Source organism: Onychostoma macrolepis, chromosome 10 (assembly GCF_012432095.1).
Source record: "Onychostoma macrolepis isolate SWU-2019 chromosome 10, ASM1243209v1, whole genome shotgun sequence".
NCBI lineage: Eukaryota > Metazoa > Chordata > Actinopteri > Cypriniformes > Cyprinidae > Onychostoma > Onychostoma macrolepis.
Window position 1 is genome coordinate 13,116,425 of NC_081164.1, and position 16,432 is coordinate 13,132,856.

General features: G+C 35.9%; 1 protein-coding gene across 8 annotated transcripts in view; it reads left to right on the forward strand.

Annotated features, from left to right (window-relative positions):
* The window catches only part of cadm2a (cell adhesion molecule 2a), a 423,456-nt gene that overhangs the window by 166,507 nt on the left and 240,517 nt on the right, over positions 1-16,432 (forward strand). For 3 of the 8 annotated variants that reach the window (XM_058788808.1, XM_058788806.1, XM_058788805.1), the window contains one exon: positions 8,173-8,393. The exons of 4 other annotated variants lie outside the window; for them this stretch is intronic. The gene's annotated coding sequence lies outside the window, so the exon portion shown is untranslated. The remainder of the gene's footprint in view (positions 1-8,172; positions 8,394-16,432) is intronic. One more of the 8 variants, XM_058788807.1, reaches the window with a different exon arrangement.

Here is a 16,432-nt window from a genome sequence, read left to right on the forward strand (position 1 = left end):
TAAGGTGCCCTTGAGCAAGGCACCGAACCCCTAATTGCTCCCCGGGCGCTGGAGCAATGGCTGCCCACTGCTCCGGGTGTGTGTTCACTGTGTGTGTGTGTGTGCATTTGTTCACTACTCACTGCTGTGTGTGTGCACTTGGATGGGTTAAATGCAGAGCACAATTTCGAGTATGGGTCACCATACTTGACAATACGTAACGACTATATATATACGCTATTCCATTTACTCTTTTAAAGTGGCGTGATGGATGAATTCATGTTAAGTGTCCTTGGTTTGACTCTTTATAAACTTTGAACACAGGGGTAGAGTATTCTCAATGCTTTCAGTCTTAATATCATATCTTCTGTGTTTAAAGAAGAAAATATTAATGGAGCACTTCCACTGTTGCTCTTTATAAATTATTAGAGATGTAACAATTATTTTAATGCTAGCTATAACTGATGATTTAACTAAAATATCATGTAATTGTATTTTTATATTAATTTAATTTAATTTAATTGTATTTATTTTATTTATTTATTTTTTTCCCAAAAGTTCTATGCTACAGTATCCAGTATTAATCAAGATTATATATTCTACTACTAAATGTTTATTAACTTTTTATATTTTAAAATTATTTAAATCAATCAATCTACATGCTGCAAGTCCATTTAGGGATCTGAAAAATGGATATTTATTTTAAAATTTACCAAAGAATACATTTAAACTGTGTTGTTAAATCAATAGTGCTAATTATTATGCTAGTTGACAGCAAAATTAATGTAAATATAAATGAAAATGTGCATAATATCCAGTATTTTTTTTCTTTTTCTTTATGTGGTACCGATATACTGTATATTATTGTTAATTTATTATTGTTATATATGTATTGTTAATTAATTATAAAAGTCCAGTGTCTCACACTGATTGTTCTACAGACACTAATAGTTACTTTTCCATTTTTTTTCTATACTATCTAAATGATTTTCACTTATTTACTATACAAATATTCAATGGACAATGGACTTGTAACTATCTAGCAACCACCCAAAACACCCTTGCAATCAAGTTCTGTAGTAGTGCACTATAACCACTCAGAATACCTTAGAAACCATATAGCAGTGCTCTGGCAACCACTGTGACACGATTGGTGGCAGCATGTTTTGCATGGGCAAATATTATTCACATTTTCTTCAGAAAATGTTGAAATCTCTAAAGGTTTAGCGTGCTCATTGCAGTGCTTTCACATGATTTGCTGCAATACTTCTGTAGAGGTGGGACAGAATTGCATATCAAACTTGAACTTAGTATTTGAAGTTCTTGAGTCTCAGCTATCATGTGCATACGCATGCAGCCGTGTGCTTGTCTATTGGCTTGTGTAGCACAGACGCTTTGAGCATTCCAGCAGTACCTTGGGTCTGACAGCACTGATAGTGGCTGCAGGAACGCTGTGGCCTCCCCTCCTGTTTTAGCATTCAGAACAGCACAGCTAAACAAACCTGCAGCTCCACTCTAGTGCTGAGACCTTTTCCAACACATAACCTTTCATATGCTCCTCACAGCCTGCTCCCAAACATCCCAAAACACCCCTCGATCGATATACCCAAAGCTATCCACAAAGCCAAGAGAAGCATATCGTGCACAAACTCCAGATTTTCCTTTCCTCTTAGAAAACTCTTTCTTTTTTAATATGGAAAATAGCCAAAATGCCTTCTGTACTTTTAAAGGGGCCATATGCAACACTTTTGTAGCTTTTTATTCTTTTCCCTGATGCCCGTTTATAATATTAGTTGGTTCCAAAACATTGTGATTTAGTTTCACGAGGCCGTTTTAAACCCTCTCTCTGACTCTTAGAATTGCACAGACTGTTTTTGCCACCATGGGATACGTGATTTTTCATAATTTGTAATTTTTCAGATGTTTTTACAACAATTGTTTTTGCTGTTTTTTCTTTTATGTTTTGTCTTAATTTTTCTTTCTTTTTTAAAGTATTTTTCATAATTTATAAATAGTTACACTGTTTTTTATATTAACTATTAACTATTATAATATTGAATTTTTAAACGTTTTTGTCTTTAAAACAAGAATAACCAAATGTTGAATAAAAAGTCAGTTATTTTCTCAGTGAACTTTTCCTTTAAGACTTTTATATGTAAACAACCTCTATTGACCCCTCAAAAAAACCTGCCCTCCTTAGTTACTGTTGCTATGTCCAACAAGCCATGCCGCTCTCACACTACACATCATGTTCTCACGCAGTAAAAAATGCATCGTGGAGCAAAGAGGAAACTGATGTAGTGAACAACAGTCAAACTGGCATTCCAAGGACCAGTTTATGGCAGGGCCTCTCCACCTGCCGGTGTGGAGGGAGATGTGCCCCACTGTGATTGGATCTTGGTGGAGGAACATAAAAAGATGTTCAGAACCATCAGATAAGATGCCAAGACAACTGCCAGACACCTCTAACAGGACAGGAAGGGAGACCTTCTGCATCCACGACCACCTAAGAGAGGACTTCTCATTGGACTACGGGTTGACCCTCACCATCACACCCAATCCTAAGGTTTAGGAAATGACTGCCATAAAAATTCATCTAGATCTCTGGATGCAACAGCAGTGGCTGAAACAAATAAAGGCCAAACAGATCTATCCAAATCCATTCATACCCATGTTTGGAGACCTTAAATGGATGCAAACTGCAAGGGATTCACTTCATCCTCAGATGAAGTACAGTTTATGTTGATGGCCATTGACTGTTAACACAACAGTTCACGGAAGCAGGCCTATTAACATATTATGGTATGAATAAGTGATAGTTCAACAGTTTCCTATCATGTTTGGACTCTTTTTGCTCCTTATGATGCTGATAATAGTTTAAAAGAGGTTTGGTAAAGAAATATTGCATGGGTGAAATGTTAAAGACACTGTTTAACTTTGTACTCCACTGTATGCAAATGAGTTCCACACTAGGGCGGGCAACATCATGGCCACCTTGGACACAAGTGGCCAATCACATTCCTGGAACGGAGAGGCGCCAGATTCCAATCTCCTCCTCATCAAAAAGAGATAAAGGTACCTTCCCAAAAGACACTCCTTGTTCTGAGACTGAGTCCTGTTACCGGGAAGGCAGCAACAGGAACATTCCCCGTTTCTGAATCTTTCATCTAGAGAGACACTAACAGAAACACCAAAGTTCTGAGTCTCTGATACATCCAGAGAGACAGTAGCAGATACGACGTTCTGAGTCTCTGGCCTGATGAGGAAAGAGATTTCAAGACAGTTAACTCAGCTCCTGAGCAAACCTTCCTTATCGCATTTGGCTGCCCTTCAGTTGCAAAGGACCCAGCAGTGACGGACCCCGTCTGACTCTTGCCGCTCCGAAAGCAGCACAGCCCAGTCCGCAAAGGACCTCCGCAGTGGCAGACACTGCCTGAAACCTACGGCTCCTCAACGACGCAGCCAGGCTGCAAAGGACCCCGTGAAGACCCACCTGACCCAGCTGCTCGGTCCATGCTCTAAGGACCCTTTGTGGCACAACAGCAGTTTAGCATCCTCCAGGTCAGCGCATTGACAGCTACCGGAACGCAACTCTGTGCCCTCCCCACTGCACGCAGTCTGCATCACCAGTGGAAGACGTCTCTACCACCGGACTGATCACCCGCCTGTGGAACGTAATTATAAACTTACCAAACCTCTTTCCCAAAGACCTTGGCTTAGTTTACAGTGAGGAAAATAAGTATTTGAACACCCTGCTATTTTGCAAGTTCTCCCACTTAGAAATCATGGAGGGGTCTGAAATTGTCATCGTAGGTGCATGTCCACTGTGAGAGACATAATCTAAAAAAAAAAAATCCAGAAATCACAATGTATGATTTTTAACTATTTATTTGTATGATACAGCTGCAAATAAGTATTTGAACACCTGAGAAAATCAATGTTAATATTTGGTACAGTAGCCTTTGTTTGCAATTACAGAGGTCAAACGTTTCCTGTAGTTTTTCACCAGGTTTGCACACACTGCAGGAGGGATTTTGGCCCACTCCTCCACACAGATCTTCTCTAGATCAGTCAGGTTTCTGGCCTGTCGCTGAGAAACACGGAGTTTGAGCTCCTCCAAAGATTCTCTATTGGGTTTAGGTCTGGAGACTGGCTAGGCCACGCCAGAACCTTGATATGCTTCTTACAGAGCCACTCCTTGGTTATCCTGGCTGTGTGCTTCGGGTCATTGTCATGTTGGAAGACCCAGCCTCCACCCATCTTCAATGCTCTAACTGAGGGAAGGAGGTTGTTCCCCAAAATCTCGCAATACATGGCCCCGGTCATCCTCTCCTTAATACAGTGCAGTCGCCCTGAGATGGTACTCATCATTCTTCTTCCTCCAAACACGTTTAGTGGAATTATGACCAAAAAGTTCTATTTTGGTCTCATCATTTTCAGTCATTTTTTAAAGAAATTCAAACAATAAATTGCATTTTGTGGCTCTTTAATATATCGTGACAGATTGCTGTAGCGCCTCTGTTCAAGCGGCACATGAACCGACCGTCTTTTCATATTTACTTAAAGCATGAAATAAACATGAATGAACATTAGAACATATTTTATTTCAACCACAGAAAGACGTCAATACACAACATTTTTCAAGTTTAATGCTGCCTTCACGTGCTATCGGAAATTTCCGATTGAAGTCGTGATAACAAGCTTGTCACATTTAAGTGCTTTTTGTTCTCGGAAAGAATAAAATGTAGCATCCCATTGGTTATCAAGCATATAAACATTCGCCTTGCTAGATAGTCAGCTTGCTGACGATTATGAAATTTCAATAAAAAAACATGCTTATTTCAGTGTTTATAAAACATACAATATGCTTCAAATTGTTGTTCATATATAGCCAATAAATACACTACTTTAGCGTAGTAGTTGTGGAAAAAAATTAAAAGAAAGAATAGATTATAGTACAGAGTAAAGTAGAGTATAGAGTAAAAATAAAGAATAAAGAATAGCATTGACCACAGCAATAGTTGCCCCTCCATGTTTAAAGTTTATGGCCCACCCAGCTCGGAAGCTCAGGTATCAAAATTATCTGTGAGTTTCCCATTAGTAAATACCACTTGAGAGGCCGTTCGCGTCCAATTTCCTTTTAGGAAACTCATATTTACAATAATTCCGATAGCATCTTAATGCTGCCTTCATTGTGCTATTGGAAATTTGATGATTCCCACTTTGTGATTGTGAGCTTGTTGTGTACAGGTGCTTTGTTGTCAGAAAGAATGGAGGATGGCATTGTTTATAATCACATTCACAACAAAGGCATAATGTTGACAAGTTAAGGTTGCTTACGGACTAAAATGATAATAGTTTTCAGCCATACCTACCACTGTATAAAGCTGTGTGGGGCAAAAAAACAACAACTAATAAAGCATACACAGCAGAAATCCTTCCCATTGGCCATGTTTAAAGTTTAAGGCCCGCCCATCTCGGGAATTTGGGTATCTTAATTAGTTCTGAACTTCCCAGTGGTAAGCACGACACCAAATGGCATTCATGTGCACTTTTTCATAGGAAACTCGTATTTACGATAATTCCGAGAGCATGTGAAGGCAGCATAAGTCAACCGAAGTTAATCTACTCTCCTGTCTGATTTTTTGTCAGACAAGATGACGGATTCAGCTCTATGATTGGTCAGATTGCCTGTCAATCAAGCTCTTGCGAATGGTCAGTTATGATTGGCTGATCACTGTGCTTTCATTTGTACACATCGGCAGCTATATGTTATATGCTATGATGTTATAACTGTAACATAAGATACAGGTATACTTCTGTTGTAAATGTACAGTTTGCCTTCATATACATATAAAACCATTACAGTTGGTAGGATGTACTTGTGTTGTTAATGTGTAGTTTATCTTTTTTTTTTTTTCTATTTGTTATATTTTCATTTATATCAAGCTCTTTTATTTCAAGATATATCTGCTTTTATTTATTTTATTTCAACATGTATATCATGACTGATGTCGTACCCATTTTTTAGCATTATTATTATTATTATTATATTTTTGTAATAACCCATCATCACACTTACTGCAGCTAATGAAATTAAATACATTTGACAGAAAAATGCATTGGCCTAAGTAATAAAATGCAGGCTACCACTTTGCCTTTATCGGTGCTGCTTTATGGATTATGTTAAAGAGTTTATTTCCAGAATGGGAACGGAAGGTAGAGCTGTAAATCTTCAGCTCAGCCGAAGACCAGACTCTCTCCGTGGCTTTGGTTGGCAGTTATGAGCGCATGAAAAATGCATGCCATAGGTGTCCTCCTGTCCCGAGGCTTCCCACTAGCTGGCATGCCAAGTCCTGATAAGTGTGGGTACCATTCGCCCTACAAAGCTTTAATGTGATGTTACGTATTGAAAAAAAGGCCTCAGGCGTGCTGACAGCCTGGTGGGGAGGATTGTTGAGCAGCCGTAGGGTTAGCATGCTCTTTAGATGCGAGGACCGCTGTGACAGTCACTGTTCATTAAGGGGCCGCACGCTTTTTTTTAATGTCTGCTGGTGGGGTGAAGGGAACAGCTGGCTTGTAATCACGCCGAGAAAGGGAGGTTTTTGTGATAATGGCACAGAATTCAGGGTCATTATTCACCATTTCCACAGAGTGACCACAGCAGGAGTACAGAATGAGGGCTGTCCTGAGGGCTAAAGCGGCCCCGGAGAGCACAGTGTGTGTTTGCTATGCAACTCGTGCACACATATGACAGAAATATTGCAATGCAAATGGCTAAAGCATTTTGCAGAAATGTGTTTTTGACAGTGGAAATCTTTTTTATTTACTTCAGAATTCACTCTGAATCCAAGTCTCTGTTTGTAGTTTGGTTGCACTCGTAAATCAGTATGATTTAGCTCATTTTGTACCTGACCTTGACGACATTGTGGTGTTATTCTGTACAGTTGGCAGTGTGGTGTATAAAAGTTAATGCATTAGTGAAGGGTTCCACTGATTCAAGTGGTAACTTCTGAGTTTGTCTTTTTGAATGATTCATTCAAATGAACCAGCTTTGATTATGACTCACCAGGACTAAACTGGTTGTACTGTATGTTGTTGATTCACTAAAAAGCATTTGTTTATGTCCATGATTCACCTGCCACTGGTCAGACAAACAAAAGTTAATGCATTAATGTATGATTTTGTTTTTAAAAATTTTACAAATGTAATGTCATAACTGGTTCATTGTGTATTTTCTCTATAAATCAAATCCTGATTAGTGTTATTTTAGTATCATTATTTTTTTATAGTTAACTTTTGTTTTATTTTAGTTTAGTTAATATTGTTTTATTTTAAAGTTTTAATAGTTTTATGTTGTAATTTGTATTATTATTTTATTTAAATTTTATTTTATTTTTGTTCTTCAAATTAAATTTAATGAAAATTAGAAATAATTTTGACTAACTGAAATTAAGAAAGTGTTATTTTATATTTTAATTAATTTTAATTTTAATTTATCTTTGTTTCAGGTAATATTTGTTTTATGTAAAGTATTATTATTATTGATATTAATATTATTATTATTGTTGTTGTGATTTTAGGTTTAGTTAACAATAACAACCCTGAACCTTGATTTATGTATTTATTTAAAGGCTTGATTGATTTAGATTTTTATCATATATATATATATATATATATATATATATATATATATATATATATATATATACACACACACACAGACACACACACACACATATATACACACACATATATACACACACACACACACACACACACACACACACACATATATATATATATATATATATATATATACACACACAGACACACACACACACACACACACACACACACACACACATATATATATATATATATATACACACACACACACACACACACACACACACACACACATATATATATATATATATATGTATATATGTGTGTGTATATGTGTGTGTGTGTATATATATGTATATATATATTTAATTGCATTTAATTATATGGCTTTTGATGCAGTTTGAAAGATTTAATCTATTGACAGCCCCAGTTTCGGTAATCAATTTTGGTATTGATATGACCCTAGTTTGTGGTAAAACCTTCATAATTATTGGTAAAGTTAAAGTTGTGATGCATCTGACTGTGAATCTTACTGTTTTTCTTCTCTTTCTTTTGTCTTCACAGGTAAGAGCTCTTTTGACCTGCTGTGGGCCGATGTTTGAGCGCTGGAGAGCTCATAATTCAGATGTGCTGTTTTAGTGTTTCAGCCGTGAGCCCCTGCTGCTGAGGACAGAAAGGGCTCTGCTGCAGTTGTGGGGAGATTCACATCACAAGATAAGCATCATCTTCCTTGTGAACCAATCTTACGCAACACTCTGGGGACTGTTTCACACCACACAAAATCAGTATGTAAGCAATGTAGAGGCGTAACTAATACCTCTCTCTCCTTCCTGGAGTGTGAATTATAAGCAGGTGGTTTATGGTGAGCTGTAGTAAGACATATTTTGTGGCATTAGTTTGATCTATTGATGGAACCGTACTCTAGATGAGAAATACATGGTTCTTAAGCTCCAAGATGACACCTATAATTCATTTCCCGCACATATTTAGTTTAAGATTAGTTGGTTATCATGGTCTGCTAGCACATGATGGTTTGTAAATGGTGGGGGCTGACGGAGCTATTGATGGATAGATAAAGAGCGGTGATTGGGACATAAAGAGAGATCTCATTTGTAAATCTTTCAGCAAGGCTTTTGCTCTTTAGGAAGTCATCAGTGAGGCGAGACAACCTAAATGTGTGTTTATGAATGTGTGTGTTTGTAAAGAAAATTTTCCAAGTCTATCTAACATAACAGATGCTGTTGATAAATGTTATTTTAAGTTTTATTTCAGTGCTTCTGAGTTAAATTGAAGTTACAGGTCAATTTTAGGACTGAGTGTCGATACAGATTTGCCTGTTTGATTCTAATTCACAGGCACTGGATTCAATTCAGTTCTGATTTTGATTCAGTTTTTTCGTTTGGGCATATTTCAGTAATATACTGTATGTATATGTATATATATATATGTATATATATATACATATATACATATATATACTGTATATAAATAGTGAGTATATTTCATCAAAGAAATTGTGATTCAGTGTTGTATAGAAAATAGAGGACTTTTTACTATTAAAACCAAGAGATGTGTTTTCCTAATTTTTTTAAAGGAAACTTAAGCAGTTTTGAGGCTTTAATTGAGGAACTGATTAAACTAAAAAAAAAATAAGGAAAGAAGAGAATTAGCTCAATTTTGCAGTTTTATTTTAGAGGTGATTGTTAGTTTCCAGCATGCTTTGCATATGGCTGGATATGGTGAGTAAATTTTGAAATTAAATGCTATTTTATGTGTTTTTGAGTGAAGGGAAACATCTATTAATGTTTAATGTTCTGTTATGTTTGACATTTGAAGGAGTATCTGTTACATTGAAGTTTCCATTGTGCAGTGCAATCGTTACCATTGTGCAGAAGAGTAGAGATTATGGTTATGGAGTCTACTCCTATAAGGCATTAAGCCTTGTTCAATGAGCAGTAGCTTTGCTAGTGCTAGTGCAGTACTTTCCAGTATTTCTCAAGTATTTTCCCACTTGAGCTGTTTGGCTGTATACAGTCTTTTAAATGTACAAAATAACTCAAAGTCAAATGCAAACAGGCCTCACTCAAAATCACAGACTTTTGAGAATCAACTTAAAACAAATGAGCACAAATTATATTAAATTCATTGTGTCATAGATTAATTAATTTAGGAGATTTTACATGATTTATTCAGATAGATTCCATTAAAAAAACAAGCCTTAAAAACTACTCAAAAATATTAAGTGTAATATTGTTACCATCATTTTTAAGTAAATAGCCCTTCCATTTTTACAGTGTGTGTGTATATATATATATATATATATATATATATATATATATATATATATATATATATATATATATTCAGACGTGGTCAGAATTGTTGGTACCCTTGGTAAACATGATCAAAGAAGGCTCTGAAAATAAACCTGCATTATTAATTCTTTTGATCTTTTTTTATTTTTTATTTTTAATCAGAAAAATCATGAAATTATCCAGCCATGGCTACCTGTTTCACAGGAATATAAATAGGAGGAAAAACAAAGGCAAAATTCCCTTAATCATCCACCACAATGAGAAAAGTCAAATAATATATTTCTGATGTGCATCAAAAGATAATTGAGCTTCACAAATTATTGAAGTGGCTTTAAGAAAAGAGCAAGAGCAGTGAAAATTCCCATTTGCACCATCAGGGCAATAATTAAGAATTTCCAATCTACATAAAATGTTATGAATCTGCCTGGAAGAGGACGTGTGTCTATATCGTCCTAATGCACGGTGAGAAGGAGAGTTTGAGTGGCTAAAGACTCTCCAAGGACCACAGCTGGAGAATTGCAGAAAATATTTGAGTCTCGGGGTCAGAAAACCTTAAAAAAAAATTGTCAAACAGCCCCTACATCACCACATGTTGTACGGGAGGATTTCAAGAAAAATTCTCCTAGCTCATCCAAAAACAAACTCCAGCATATTCAGTTGTCGAACACGACTGGAACTTAAAATGGGACTGGCTTCTATGGTCAGATGAAACTAAAAAATGAGCTTTTTAGCAGCAAACACTCAAGATGAGTTTGGTGAACACAGGGATAAAAAGTACCCCATGTGTACAATGAAATATACTGCTGTATTTTTGATGTTGTGGGCCTATATTTCTGCTGGAGGTCCTGGACATCTTGTTTAGTCACATGGCATCATGGATTCTATCAAATACCAACAGATAAAAAATCAAAAAGTGACTGACTCTGTTAGAAATCTTATAATGGGCCATGTTTGGATCTTCCAACCGGACAATAATCCAAACACAAACCATAAAAACAACACAAAAATGGGTCACTGAGCACAAAACCAAGCTTCTGCTGGCCATTCCAGTCCTCTGACCTGAACCTCATAGAAAATGATTGGGGTGAACTGAAGAGGAGAAGCACCAACATGGAGCTGGGAATCTAAAGGGTCTGGAGTGATTCTGGATGAAGGAATAGTCGCTGATCTCTTGTCAGGTTTTCTCTAACCTCATCATTAGAGAAATTATGCATTATAGGAGAAAACTCAGAGCTGTTATTTTGGCAAATGAAGGTTTCAAAAAGTATTGAATAAAAGGGTGCCGTTAATTGTGGCCAATGTGTATTAGAGAAAAACATTTATTTCATAATGATATTTTCCCCATTTTAAATTCTTATTCTCCAATGAAATGTTAGACTTTTGTGAATGTTTTAAATAAAAGATCAAAAAGATTAACAATGCAGATTAATTTTCACAGCCTTCTTTGATCATGTTTACCAAGGGTACCAACAATTCTGACCACATGTGTGTATATATATATATATATATATATATATATACACACACACGCCCACAACACACACCAATAACAGCCTCGTCTCATTTTTTATATGTAGGTATTAATATGTAACATTTACAAGCACAAAACATATATTTTTGTACGTTGTTTTTATGTTTTTATTGATATTCTATTGATTTTTATTGATAGACGTATTTCAACATTTAAAACGAACAAATCGCTACAAATGTTTAGCTAAAAAACTTCAAATTTTCATATCAATGAAATGAGATATTCATATCAATGTCTTTTTATAATTTTATCAATAAGTGATTTAGATTTTTAGACACCTTAACCTACCCCGAAACCCCCATTTTTTCTATTAAATTATATTTCTATTTTTAAAAAATCTATTGTCACAGGATTCTTCAGTAACCATTCTAAAATGCTTTGATATATTCAAAAAGCTTGTCAGACTGATTCAAAGGATAACTTCTGAGTTTCAGTCTTTTTGAACCAATCCTTAAAAGAACCAGCTCATAAGAGTCATATGCATGTGAATTGCACTGCACTGGTTGTTTTTTAATTCACTCATTCGAGTCAGTTATTTGTGATTCATCTGCCATTGGTCAGACAAGCTGTCCTGCCCCAAACTCATACATGGAAAAAAATAAATAAATATTTGTAGGGGTCCTGAAAATGTTTAAGCCTAGTTATATTTCTGAGCAGATGACTAATGTGGAGCAATTACCCAGGCAAGGCCAACTGGACTGACAAGTGTGGTGAAATTATCTTCCCAATTATATCTGAAGGGGCAAAAAAAAGATGTGCTCTCACTCTCTACCTCCCTCACGCTTGAGTGGAAGTCCAACCCTGGGTCACCATTAGCCACTGGCCCAATGAAACTACCAAGTTTAGATCCGAAGGCTGATATGTGATTCACTCACAGCTCTTGCTTCTTGTCTTAATTAGATACCTTCAGTGTTCAAGTTCTGGTTTATAAGCTGTGCAGGCTCAGACATTTCAGAAGATGATGGAGGAAACAGTCTCCTTGATGCCCTTGGGAAATTGATAAATAACAATATATGAACATATTCAGGTGAAATCTACATGTAATTTGCATACATTCACATTTTAATCTGATTGGTTGGCCACTTCTGGGAGCTGTGGAGCATTGACTCTGACATTGAATTGTTATTGGTTGCTAGTTTCATATTTGCATAATGTAAAACCTGCTAAAGGCTGCAGTCACGTTTGCAAAATGTCAACAAAATTTGACTGGCCCTAAAAGAGGTCAGTTTACACAGAAGTCACTTTCAAACCAAGCAGCTTTGTGGACCAACTTGGGCAAGTAGCGAAATCTGCGTTGGGAACTTTTTGCACTCAAGCTAAATTCCCAATCATGCAAATTCCTATTGAAATGACTGGATTGCGCCAGTAAAATTTTGTGAAGCAGCGATAATGCGAACCCACCTTAATACTTGTCACTTCAGATTTCTTATTTTGACTCCACAAATCACTATTATATTATTGTTAAAAATTGAGATTTAGGGCCAGGTTTATTAAACTGGGCGAATTAGCATAAAAGCGCCAATGGTTGGGAGAGGAAAACTCCCAACGCACATTAAAGAACACAGACACACCCAGATCATTTCCGTAATGACTAAAATGTACCAAGAGCAGTGCAAATTACCGCCTGGTTTAAGACATGCTTCATTTTGACGTTAAATAATGGCGTAAATACCAGTAATTTGATGAGCAAAAATTAGTAAATTGTGTTGCGTGAGACATTTTAATACTCTCCTCCCATAAAATTCGATAAGGTCAGGTGCAAAAATAACGGTGTCCTTGCCTTTGCAGCCCTAATTCTTCACTACGCGTCTTCAGTAAATTCTGACAGTACTACTTTAACGCCAAAAGATGGTTTGCACTGGCGCAAGCCTTTAGAAAATCTGTCTCTAAAGGAATAGTTCATCCAAAAATTACAATTCTGTCATTGTTACTCACCCTCATGTCGTTCCAAACTCGTAAGACCTTTGTTCATCTTTAAAAAAAAAAAAAAAAAGGATATTTTTTGAAGAAATCTGAAAGCTTTCTGAAAGAGAAATCTAGACAGCAATGTAACTACCACGTTCAAGGCCCAGAAAGGTAGTAAGGACATCGTTAAAATAATCCATGTGGCATCAGTGGTTCAACCTTAAGAAGCTACGAGAATACTTTTTGTGTACAAAAAAAACAAAAATAACGACTTTATTCAACTATTTTTTTCTCTTCTGTGTCAGTCTTCAATGCGCGTTTACAAGAGTACCACGACACATGCGTATGGTGCTCCCGTCACATTTTTGACTGACTCATCTTTCATGTTTAACAGAAGAAAAAAAAATCATACAGGTTTGGAACAAAATTATGGTAAATAAATTACCGTTTTTTGGGGGTGAACTATCCTTCTAACCACCCTTTGCACAGGTTTTATATCACTTCGATTTGATAGTCAAAAGTCTCCTACGAGATTAACATCTAACAGCTTGTTTTCCTCACCTTGGCAAACAGTTAACCAAACCCAGATCTGACCAATCAAAGAAGGGATGGCAAAACTGACCTATAGCAGATGGCTTGACTCTCACTGCGCTCATAGTCTGTTTTAATTTATCTTCTGATTGGTGTCTGCCGATCAGAAAGGATGAGATGCCATTTTAACAGCAGCCACCTGCTCCCGAATAGTTTTGGAGGAGCACATGACATCAACAGACGGCAGTTTTGGATGGGAAAGCTCACAGAACAGGAGCTAACTGCATTAAACTTCATCAGAACAACGAAATGTGATTATTCGGAGCTCATCATTCGAACAGAAAGACAAATACTGTTTACATAGGCTTAATATGAACCACCAGAAGTCTGTGCTAGATTTTCAGTACTATATATCCCATCTGCTCTCCATCACAGAACGTAGGCCCAGTGCCTCGTCTGGTGGTTTATTTTGTGGTTTCTGTATCTTTTTTCTATTAATTTACCCTGTTTGTGTATGTCCCGTGCTTTCATGCACCGCAGGCGCACTCTGTATCCGTAACAGCCGAAATCAGTTGCCAATTTAGGGATCGCTGCTCGTTCATTATGAAGACTGGTGGCTGTGTCATAAAGGACGATTTGGCTGATTCATGCCGCATGCTCTGCTTTGCTATTGATTCAGAGCTGGCCTCTTCAATTACCGCCCCATTACAACACACATCACTCAAAGGAAACGCTATTGAAATTACATTAGTTCTCTTTTTTTCTTTCTTTTATTTCTTCTTATCACCTTTGCTTCACCATAGCAACTAAACCCATTTGAAAACATTACCGGAGAGTTCAAGAAAATACACACACCAAATTCTGTTTGTGTTTAAGTGCTGAGGCAGGCGACACAGGCAATTATGAAATTGCTTTTTTGCCTGTTTGGTAAAACATGGGCTTTTTTTTTTACTTTATGTAACATGATGCATTATTTGTATACTGTAGAAAAAAATGCTGTTTAATGTACTGTTAAAAACCATCTGTATTTGCCCATTGACAGCATGTGGCAGAACTGTGTGACATTTATTATACCGTATTGTATATTTTATAGTTTGTAATTATAAACAAACACATAATACCATTAGGATAATGCACAAAACAAATATAACGAAATAAACATTAACTGTCTGACATAAGATACACCCTGAGGTACATGACTAATAACAACCAACAAGAGAGTATTTAAATTAATATCAACAGATGATGAATGAGTCGCATAAGGGCTTCAGGGAATGCTCACTTGTTTTACACTGTACATAAGTTAATTAATGCTTTATTTACAAAAAGTAAATAGTTTGATGCCATTTACTGTGGAAGTACATATATCTTAAATATAAGAGTCATTCAGCGTGAATTCTCTTAGCTAAGCCCCGCCTTAAATGCATTACTGATCAATCCTACCTTGCTGTTGCCATCTGTCACTTTATCAGACAAAATTTCACTGTCAGTGATGTTATTTTTTACAAAAACAAACTTTTTTCCCATTGAAATTAAGCTGAAATAAAGTATAAATAGTATACATTAAGTGTTACCCTTTGAACTATCTTGTGAATAAATAAAGAAAAGTGTAAATAAATCAAGTTACATGAAATAAAATGAGAAATTAGAACATTAGAAATATAAAACATAAAAATGATAAATAATAAAACATTATGACAATAAAATGAGTAATTAATATTAGAAATATTTTAAATATATATAGGCCTATATATATATATATATATATATATATATATATATATATATATATATAAAATGTAAATCACAGGATTTCCAAAATTTTAACTAAAAATAAATGTAAACACAAAAAAGCTAATTTAAAATCTTAATAAGTATAATTATAAATAATGCTAAATGCCACTGCAGTCTTTGTACATTTTCTTTAAATTATTTTTAGAAACAGATTAAAATGCTTAGTAATACACAATTCATTCTAACCCACATGAGAGTAATCCTTTATAATCATTTTTAATTGGAGTGCATTTTACTTTAAGTAATGCTCTTTATGGAAATTCCAAATGCTGTAAAGTTAGTCTGAGTGAGTGACAGTAACCAAGGTTAACCAACCTCTTGGACAAGTCTGCAGTGGCTCAGTTAATATGCTCATAAATTTAACTAAAATTCATAAATGATGGTGATATTTCATTTAATTACACACTATTTGATATAACACATCTTCTGAAATGAAAGTAGTGTAGTAACTGTGACGCTTTCAGTGTTAAATTATTTTATTTATTTTATTATTTCCAAAGGGAAATGCTTCCATGCCAGACATTGCCTTGGGGAACTCTTGGAAATGGGCACATCAACATCATTAATGGCTCCAGATTTCCGTTCAGTCAGTTTATTACGGATCAGTGCGGGCCGAAGTGCAGGGTGTCGTTAACTAATCTCTCAAACACTCTTCTAAGCCTGCTGTCCTTATGAATTATAATAGCCATGTAATGAGACTTCACCCAGTGGTCTAAACATCAACAGAGATCGGTTTCAATTTCCTTTA